Raw genomic sequence first — 10,016 nt, forward strand, 5'->3', positions numbered from 1 at the left:
TAATCTCTAAAAAATATAAAGTGAACCAGCAACATTAAATTGAGCCGATTCAACTTAAATAAATCGTTAACCATTTCAAAATAAATAGTAACGTGTGGGCTAACTCAATACACATCCTAGTATTTATGTGCCAATTATCATATTAAATAAAATCCATTTGGTAGCTCAAAATAATGCAAAACTGTGGTGAAACCCAGGTGTGCAGTAGGTTTTAGGTCTTCTCTTTTTTCTTTTTTGGTCTTTCAGTTTAGTTATTGTTTTGTATTTTATTTAGCCATCAAATGACATCTCAAAAATATGGGACTTGTCACTTAATTTATATTGCATTATTTTGCACTGCCACAAAAAGTTTGAGCATTATTTGAAGTTGTTTCAATTTTGCATAAATGGAAAAGTATTTGAATAGGTTGATTTGGTGTTGTTTTAATTGCTAGAGCCCAATTAAGCAAATAGGTGATGCTGTTTTCCTTAACCAATAATTGTTATGGAATATTTGCTAAATGATGAAATTTTTTGCAACTATGTTTGTGAAGCTTTAAATTTCACTTGCAATTTGAATTTTGAATTTGACTTTGATTTTTATCGTATGGCAATTTGGCTTAGCAAACATGATGAAAATGCATCATTAGCATGAGATCACTGTAGCATGACACTGGGGGTGTTACACCCTCCCTCACCTCAGGTCGCGCGTGAGCGCGCGTCCGCGCCAGCAGCGATGCTCGTCGCTGCTCTCAACCGTCGTGTGCGCCACCAAGCGCATCGCCGCCCCTGGATGAGGCCTCCCTGGTGCGGGTGCGCCCAACCGAGGCCACTGTCGGCTGAGCCACTGCCTAGTGGGCCCGGCCCAGTTTAATTAGGGGCTAACCCCCCATTAGTGATAACCCCCACACTAATTAGTCACTGACAACGGGACCTGATACGTCTCCAACGTATCTATAATTTTTTTATTGTTTCATGTTGTTATATTATCATTCTTGTATGTTTTACAGTCATTTTATATCATTTTTTGTTACTAACCTATTGACATAGTGTCCAGTGTCGGTTGCTGTTTTCTGTATGTTTTTTACATCGCAGGAAATCAATGCCAAACGAAGTTCATACATAGTGAAACTTTTTGTGGATTTTTTTTGGCCAGGAACGCACCTGAGCGGAGCTCCGAGGGGAGCACAACCCACCAGGGCGTGCCTGGGGGGCCAGGCGCGCCCCAGTGGGTTGTGCGCTCCTCTTTGGCCTCCCACATCGCCTCTTTGCTCTATAAATACCCCAATATTCCAAAAAACCCAGAGGAGTCGACGAAAATCAATTCCAGCCGCTGCAGAGTCCAGAAACACCAGATCCAATCTAGACACCATCTTAGAGGGGTTCATCATGTCCATTGGTGCCTTTTTGATGATGCGTGAGTAGTTCTTTGTAGAGCTATGGTTCGTAATTAGTAGCTAGATGGCTTCCTCTCTCTCTCTCTTGATTATCAATACAATGGTCTCTTGAAGATCCATATGATGTAAGTCTTTTTGCGGTGTGTTTGTTGAGATCCGATGAACTTTGAGTTTATGATCAGATCTATGTTTTTATCCATGAAAGTTATTTGAGTCTTCTTTGATCTCTTATATGCATGATTGATTATAGCCTCGTACTTCTTCTCCGATATTTGAGTTTTGTTTGGCCAACTTGATCTATTTATCTTGCAATGGGAAGAGGTGCTTTGTGATGGGTTCGATCTTACGGTGCTTGATCCCAGTGATAGAAAGGGAACAACACGTATGTATTGTTGCTATTAAGGATAACAAGATGGGGTCTATTTCTACATAAATAGATCTTGTCTACATCATGTCATTGTTTTTATTGCATTGCTCCATTTTTCCATGAACTTAATACACTAGATGCATGCTGGATAGCGGTCGATGTGTGGAGTAATAGTAGTAGATGCAGGCAGGAGTCGGTCTACTAATCTTGGACGTGATGCCTATATAATGATCATTGCCTGGATACCGTCATGATTATTTGAAATTATATCAATTGCCCAACAGTAATTGTTTTCCCACCATTTGTTATTTTTCTCGAGAGAAGCCACTAGTGAAACCTACGGCCTCCGAGTCTCTTTTCATCATATTTGCCTTTGCGATATATTTTCCTTTGCTATTATTTTTAGATCTATTAAACCAAAAATACAAAAATACCTTGCTGTAATTTATTTATTTCGCGATCTATTTATCCTATCTACCAAAACTATCTGACGTTGTCTTGCCTACTTGAGGCGCCGTACCCGAAAGGGATTGACAACCCCTTTAACACGTCAGGTTGCGAGTATTTGTTATTTATGTGCAGGTGCTGTTTATGTGGTGTTAGGAGGTTCTCCTACTGATTCGATAATCTTGGTCTCATCACTGAGGGAAATACCTACCGTCGCTATACTGCATCATCCCTTCCTCTTTGGGGAAATACCGACGTAGTTCTAGCAGACATCAAAAGGAATTTCTGGCGCCGTTGCTGGGGAGGATCTTCAATATCAACCAGGTTACTAATCACAAATCTCATCTCCTTGCAATTTATATTATTTGCCATTTCTCTCTTGTTTTCCTCTCCCTCACTTCACAAAAATTCGTCGTTTTATTCGCCCTCTTTTTTGTTCGCCGTTTTCTCATTGGATCTGTTTTTGTGTGCAATCTTGTTGTGAAGTCACCATGAGTGATTTTGGTATGGCAGAAACAAATGATGGCCTAACTCCTAAAATGGAGCGTACGGCTGGCTGCCAAAACTTTTGTCTTGGGGCTAGGGAATTTTATGGAAAAAGAACATATCCAAGAATTTGTTAGTTGTGTGGGAAAACTAAGTCTTGATGATGTTCCTATACTTAAAAGGACTAAATCTTATGCGGAAGCTATTTCGGCACTTGTTCTGAAACTTGAAACTAGATTATCCGTACTCATCCTACCTTGCAAAGATTGTTCTATGAGTTGCCTGTTATAAAGAATCATAAAGCTAAAAAGCTAGCCACTCTTGTTCTGATGAATGAATTTGACTACATAATACGGGAAGCTAGGGAAATCTTTGATTTTTTATGGCATGAATCGTTAAAAACCCGTGGTTGATGAAATTCTTTATAATAGTGATTATGCTTTGAGACATTTGCTTGGAGATAACCAAATCTTTGATGAGAATCTTAAAAGCAAGTCCTCGTTTGAGATATGATCCAACAAGTTTTTAATGATGCTAATCAACACTATTCTTGGATCACTGTCGGAAATCAAAGGAGTTATGATAAAAAGTAACTTGATAGTGCTAAGGTTTCCATGGATAATGTGTTTCATGTTTTATTTACAAATAATTAGAGGGTAAGGATGACAAGACTTAGATCCTACGTGCTATGCCTAGCTAGGGGCGTAAAATGATAGCGCTCGTTGGGAGGCAACCCAACTTGTATCTTTGCCTTTTGGTTTTCTTGCTGTTTTCAATAAAATACACAATTATGCCTCTGGTTAGATGTGTTTTTGTGGTTTAAATTAGTGTTTGTGCCAAGCAAAGCCTTTGGGATGATTTGGGTGAGAGTTGATTTGATCTTGCTAAAAAACAGAAACTTTTGCGCTCATGGAATTATTTTTCATTTTTATCAGAAGAGTGCTTTTGAGTTGATTATTTTTGCATAAGATTAATAAAAAATTATTCACGTTGTCCTAATTTTTTAGAATTTTTGGAGTTATTGAAGTATTTGAAGTAGTCAGATTGCTACAGACTGTTCTGTTTTTGACAGATTATATTTTCTTTGCGTTGTGTGCTTGTTTTGATAATTCTATGGTTTTATTTGATGAGTTTTGGCCATAGAAAAGTTGGAATACAATAGATATAATACAAAAATAAAATATGAATAGGTTTGCAACAGTACTTATAGTAGTGGTTTGCTTTCTTATACTAACGGATCTCACGAAGGTTTTGTTGAGTTTTGTGTGATTGAAGTTTTCAACTTTTGGATGACCTTACAATGGATGAAGGAATAAGGATTAGCAAAAGGCTAAGCTTGGGGATGCCCGAGGCACCCCAAGATAATATTCAAAAAGTAGCAAGCAACTAAGCTTGGGGATGCCCCCGAGTGGCATCCCCTCTTTCTTTTAACAACCATCGGTATTTTACTCGAAACTATATTTTTATTTGTCACATATTATGAGTTTTGCTTGGAGCGTCTTGTGTGATATGAGTCTTTGCTTGTTTTGCTTTGTATTTTAAGTCTTGAATACTTGCTGGATACACCTTTTTGAGGGAGCCAAAAATTATGCTATGATTGCTCCTATGATTCACTTAAATTTTTAGAGCCTTGGAATTGCTCTAGTGCTTCACTTATATCTTTTTGAACACAATGTGCTTTGTTATTTTTTGAAGAAATGCTCTCATGCTTCACTTAGATTTATTTGGGAGTTAGTATTTTTTTTAGAAATTCTCTTTTGCTTCACTTAGATTATTTTGAGAGAAATAAAAAAATTATGTTCATGTTCTTCACTTATATTTGTTTGAGCTTATCAAAAGCAACATATAAAAGTAGTCCCAAAGTGATAGATATCCAAGGAGGATATAATAAAAACTTTCATGAAGATCATTGGACAAAATAAACTTGATTCTTAGTAATGGTTTTGAGATATGACAATACGATATGTGAGTCATGTCGATGAGTAAGTGTGCTTTAGTAAGAATATTGGTGTTAAGGTTTGTGATTCCCTATGCAAGCACGAAAGTCAATAGTTATGCAATGAAATTTATATCCTACTTGTGGTGCATTATTCGGTGTTACTTATGCTTAATGCTTGGGTACGAGATTTTTCGTTTCTTGGTTGGTCGCTTCTCAATCTTTTGCTAGCCTTCATTTTGCACTAAGTATGATCACTACTTGTGCATCCAAAACCCTTTAAACCGGTTCTGCCATATGAGCCCACTATACCTACCTATATGCGGTATTTTCGTGTCGTTCTAAACAAATTTGCATGTGTCATCTATAATTTTCAAAATAAATTTCTCTTTTGTGTGCTCTACCGCTCGCGAGGCAGCAAGGGGTGGCCAATATATTTCCATGCTAGATGTGTTATTCTCATGATTAGATTTTATTCACTTGTCATTGCACGAGAGTACGACAAAGGTATTAGGGATGCCCAGTCCCAAAATGTAAAATGAATTTACTTTATGTTGTCAAATAATAAATTCCTTGGAAAGTGTTGGTATGGAGGGCACCAGTGGATACGGACAAGCCATGGAAAGTGAAAGTAATGGTGGAAAAAGGAATAAACTTTGTTTTCTGTTTGGGAACCGCCTATGATGTATCTAGCATGGAAAGTGTTGGGAGCTCTAAGTCATTTTCGTTGGTGGGAAAAGTATGCCTCCCAAAATGTTTTTATCTCTCAATTTTCACTTTGAGATCTGGCACCTCTACAAATCCCTACTTCCCTCTGCGAAGGGCCTTTCTTTTACTTTATGCATTTTTTTAATTTGATTCTTCATCTTCTCTCATAAAGCCCCAACTAAGGGGCACTATGATCGTATTTGAGCATTGGGTATAGCTAATATTCGAGTGTGTTTCATGAATGGATCAATGGTTGGGCATAATGGGCTAGGGATAACTTGCTTTAGTGTTGATATTTTGAAAGACATGGTTGCTTGTTGGTATGCTTGAGCATTAAAGTCTTCATGTCAAAACTAGACTATTGCTTTGAACCATATAAAAGTCCAAATGTCCATGCTACAAAGAAAAGAAATGTGATGAACATGTTAGGCATCATTCCACATCAAAAATTCTGTTTTTATCATTTACCTACTCGAGGACGAGCAGGAATTAAGCTTGGGGATGCTGATACGTCTCCAACATATCTATAATTTTTGATTGTTCCATGTTGTTATATTACCATTCTTGGATGTTTTACAATCATTTTATATCATTTTTTGGTACTAATCTATTGACATAGTGCCCAATGCCAGTTGCTATTTTCTGCATGTTTTACATTGCAGGAAATCAATACCAAACGGAGTCCAAACGCAGTGAAACTTTTTGTGGATTTTTTTGGGCCAGAAGACATCCAATGGAGCAGGAACGCACCTGAGGGGAGCTCCGAGGGGAGCACAACCCACCAGGGCGCGCCTGGGGGGCCAGACGCGGCCTTGTGGGTTGTGCCCTCCCCGTTGGCCTCCCGCACCGCCTCTTTGCTCTATAAATACCCCAATATTCCAAAAACCCTAGGGGAGTCGACGGAAATCAATTCCAGCCGCCGCAGAGTCCATAAACAATAGATCCAATCTATACACCATCTCGGAGGGGTTCATCATGTCCATTGGTGTCTCTCCGATGATGCGTGAGTAGTTCTTTGTAAACCTACGGGTCCGTAGTTGGTAGCTAGATGGCTTCCTCTCTAATAACCCACAAGTATAGGGGATCGCAACAGTTTTCGAGGGTAGAGTATTGAACCCAAATTTATTGATTCAACACAAGGGGAGCCAATCTCAAGTATTAGCAGCTGAGTTGTCAATTCAACCGCACCTGAAAGACTTAATATCTACAGCAAAGTATTTAGTAGCAAAGTAGTATGGAAGGAGCGGTAATGATGGCAATAGTAACAGTAGCAGTTTTATAGTAATCATAATAGTGGCAACAGAGAAGTAACATAGCAAAGATCAATATGTGAAAAGCTCGTAGGCAATGGATCAGTGATGGATAATTACGTCAGATGCAATTCATCATGCAACAGTTATAACATAGGGTGACACAGAACTAGCTCTAGTTCATCAATGTAATGTAGGCATGTATTCCTAATATAGTCATACATGCTTATGGAAAAGAACTTGCATGACATCTTTTGTCCTACCCTCCCGTGGCAGCGGGGTCCTATTGGAAACTAAGGGATATTAAGGCCTCCTTTTAATAGAGTACCAGACCAAAGCATTATCACTTAGTGAATACATGAACTCCTCAAACTACGTCATCACCGGGGAGTGTCGTGACTATTGTCACTACGGGGTTTGCCTGATCATAACACGAAGTAGGTAACTATAACTTGCAAGATAGGATCAAGAACTCACATATATTCATGAAAACATAATAGGTTCAGATCTGAAATCATGGCACTCGGGCCCTAGTGACAAGCATTAAGCATGGCAAAGTCATAGCAACATCAATCTTAGAACATAATGGATACTAGGGATCAAACCCTAACAAAACTAACTCCATTACATGGTAAATCTCATCCAACCCATCACCGTCTAGCAAGCCTACGATGGGATTACTCACGCACGGTGGCGAGCATCATGAAATTGGTGATGGAGGATGGTTGATGATGGCGATGGCGACGAATTCCCCTCTCCGGAGCCCCGAATGGACTCCAGATCAGCCCCCCCCCCCCCCCGAGGAAGATTAGGGCTTGGCGGTGGCTCCGTATCATAAAACGTGATGAATCCTTTTCTCTGATTTTTTTTCTCCCCGAAAGTGAATATATAGAGTTGGAGTTGAGGTCAGTGGAGGTCCAATGGACCCACGAGGCAGGGGGCGTGCCCCAGGGGGGTGGGCGGGCCCTACACCCTCGTGGACAAGGTGCGGGCCCCCTTTGTTGATTCTTTCGCCAATATTTTTTATTAATTCCAAAACGTGACTCCGTGGATTTTCAGGTCATTTTGAGAACTTTTATTTCTGCACAGAAACAACACCATGGCAATTCTGCTGAAAACAGTGTCAGTCCGGGTTAGTTCCATTCAAATCATGCAAGTTAGAGTCCAAAACAAGGGCAAAAGTGTTTGGAAAAGTAGATACATTGGAGACGTATCAAATCCCCCAAGCTTAAACCTTTGCTTGTCCTCAAGCAATTTAGTTGACAAACTGAAAGTGATAAAGAAAAACTTTTACAAACTCTGTTTGATCTTGTTGTTGCAAATATGTAAAGTCAGCATTCAAGTTTTCAACAAGGATTATGAACTAGCCACACTCACAATAACACTTAGGTCTCACATTTACTCATATCAATGGCATAATCAACTAGCAAGCAATAATAACAAATCTCGGATGACAACACTTTCTCAAAACAATCATAATATGATATAACAAGATGGTATCTTGCTAGCCCTTTCTGAGACCGCAAAACATAAATGTAGAGCACCCCTGAAGATCAAGGACTGACTAGACATTGCAATTCATGGCAAAAGAGATCCAGTCATACTCAATGTAAATTAATAGCAATGCATACAAATGATAGCGGTGCTCTCCAACTGGTGCTTTTTAATAAGAGGATGATGACTCAACATAAAAGTAAATAGATAGGCCCTTCACAGAGGGAAGCATGGATTTGTAGAGGTGCCAGAGCCCGAGTTTTGAAACAAAGATAAATAATATTTTGAGCGGCATACTTTCATTGTCAACATAACAACCAAGAGATCTCGATATCTTCCATGCTACATACATTATAGGTGTTTCCCAAACAGAATGGTAAAGTTTATACTCCCCCACCACCAACGAGCACATTCCATGGCTGGCCCGAAACAATGGGTACCGTCCAACTAACAACAATCCTGGGGGAGTTTTTTTGCAATTATTTTGATTTGATTTGAGCATGGGACTGGGCATCCCGGCTACCAGCCATTTTCTTGTGAATGATGAGCGGAGTCCACTCATCGCGAGAATAACTCACCCAGCATGGAAGATATAGACAACCCTAGTTGATACATGAGCTATTCGAGCATACAAAACAGAATTTCATTTGAAGGTTTAGAGTTTGGCACATACAAATTTACTTGGAACGGCAGGTAAATACCGTATATAGGAAGTGAAGGAAATATGCCCTAGAGGCAATAATAAAGTTATTATTTATTTCCTTATTTCATGATAAATTTTTATTATTCATGCTAGAATTGTATTAACCGGAAACTTAGTACATGTGTGAATACAATAGACAAAACAAAGTGTCCCTGGTATGCTTCTACTAGACTAGCTCATTAATAAAAAATGGTTATGTTTCCTAACCATAGACATGTGTTGTCATTTGATGAACGGGATCACATCATTAGGATAATTATGTGATGGACATGTCCCATCCGTTAGCTTAGCATTATGATCATTACAGTTTCATTGCTACTGCTTTCTTCATGACTTATACATGTTCCTCAGACTATGAGATTATGCAACTCCCGGATACCAAACACTTTGTGTGCTATCAAACGTCACAACATAAATGGGTGATTATAAATATGCTCTACAGGTGTCTCCGAAGGTGTTTGTTGGGTCAACATAGATCGATATCAGGATTTGTCACTCCTTGTTTCGGAGATGTATCTTTGGGCCCTCTCGGTAATGCTCATCACTATAAGTCTTGCAAGCATTGTGACTAATGAGTTAGTTGTGGGATGAAGTACTACGGAACGAGTAAAGAGACGTGCCGGTAATGTGATTGAACTAGGTATGATGATACCGATGATCGAATCTCGGGCAAGTAACATACCAATAACAAAGGGAACAACATATGTTGTTATGCGGTTTGACCGATAAAGATCTTCGTAGAATATGTAGGAGCCAATATGAGCATCCAGGTTCTGCTATTGGTTATTGACCGGAGATGTGTCTCGGTCAAGTCTACATAGTTCTCGAACCCGTAGGGTCCGCACGCTTAACGTTCGATGATGATATGTATTATGAGTTATGTGTTTTTGATGACCAAAGTTTGTTCGGAGTCTCGGATGAGATCACTGACATGACAAGGAGTTTCAAAATGGTCGAGACATAAAGATTGATATATTGGACCATATTATTCAGACACCAGAAGAGTTCCGGGATGTTTCGGGTAAAACCGAAGTGCAAGAGGGGTTACCGGACCCCCCGGGGAACTAATGTGCCACCATGGGCCTTAGTGGAGAGAGAGGAGGGCAGTCAGGGCAGGCCACACGCCCCCCCCCTTGGAGTCCGAATTGGACAAGGGAAGGGGGTGGCCCCCCTTTCCTACTCCCTCTCCCTCTCCTTTCCTTCCCCCTCTTCCTTGAAGTGGAATCCTACTAGGACTAGGAAGTCCTAG

This window comes from Triticum aestivum, chromosome 1B (assembly GCF_018294505.1).
Source record: "Triticum aestivum cultivar Chinese Spring chromosome 1B, IWGSC CS RefSeq v2.1, whole genome shotgun sequence".
Classification (NCBI taxonomy): Eukaryota; Viridiplantae; Streptophyta; class Magnoliopsida; order Poales; family Poaceae; genus Triticum; species Triticum aestivum.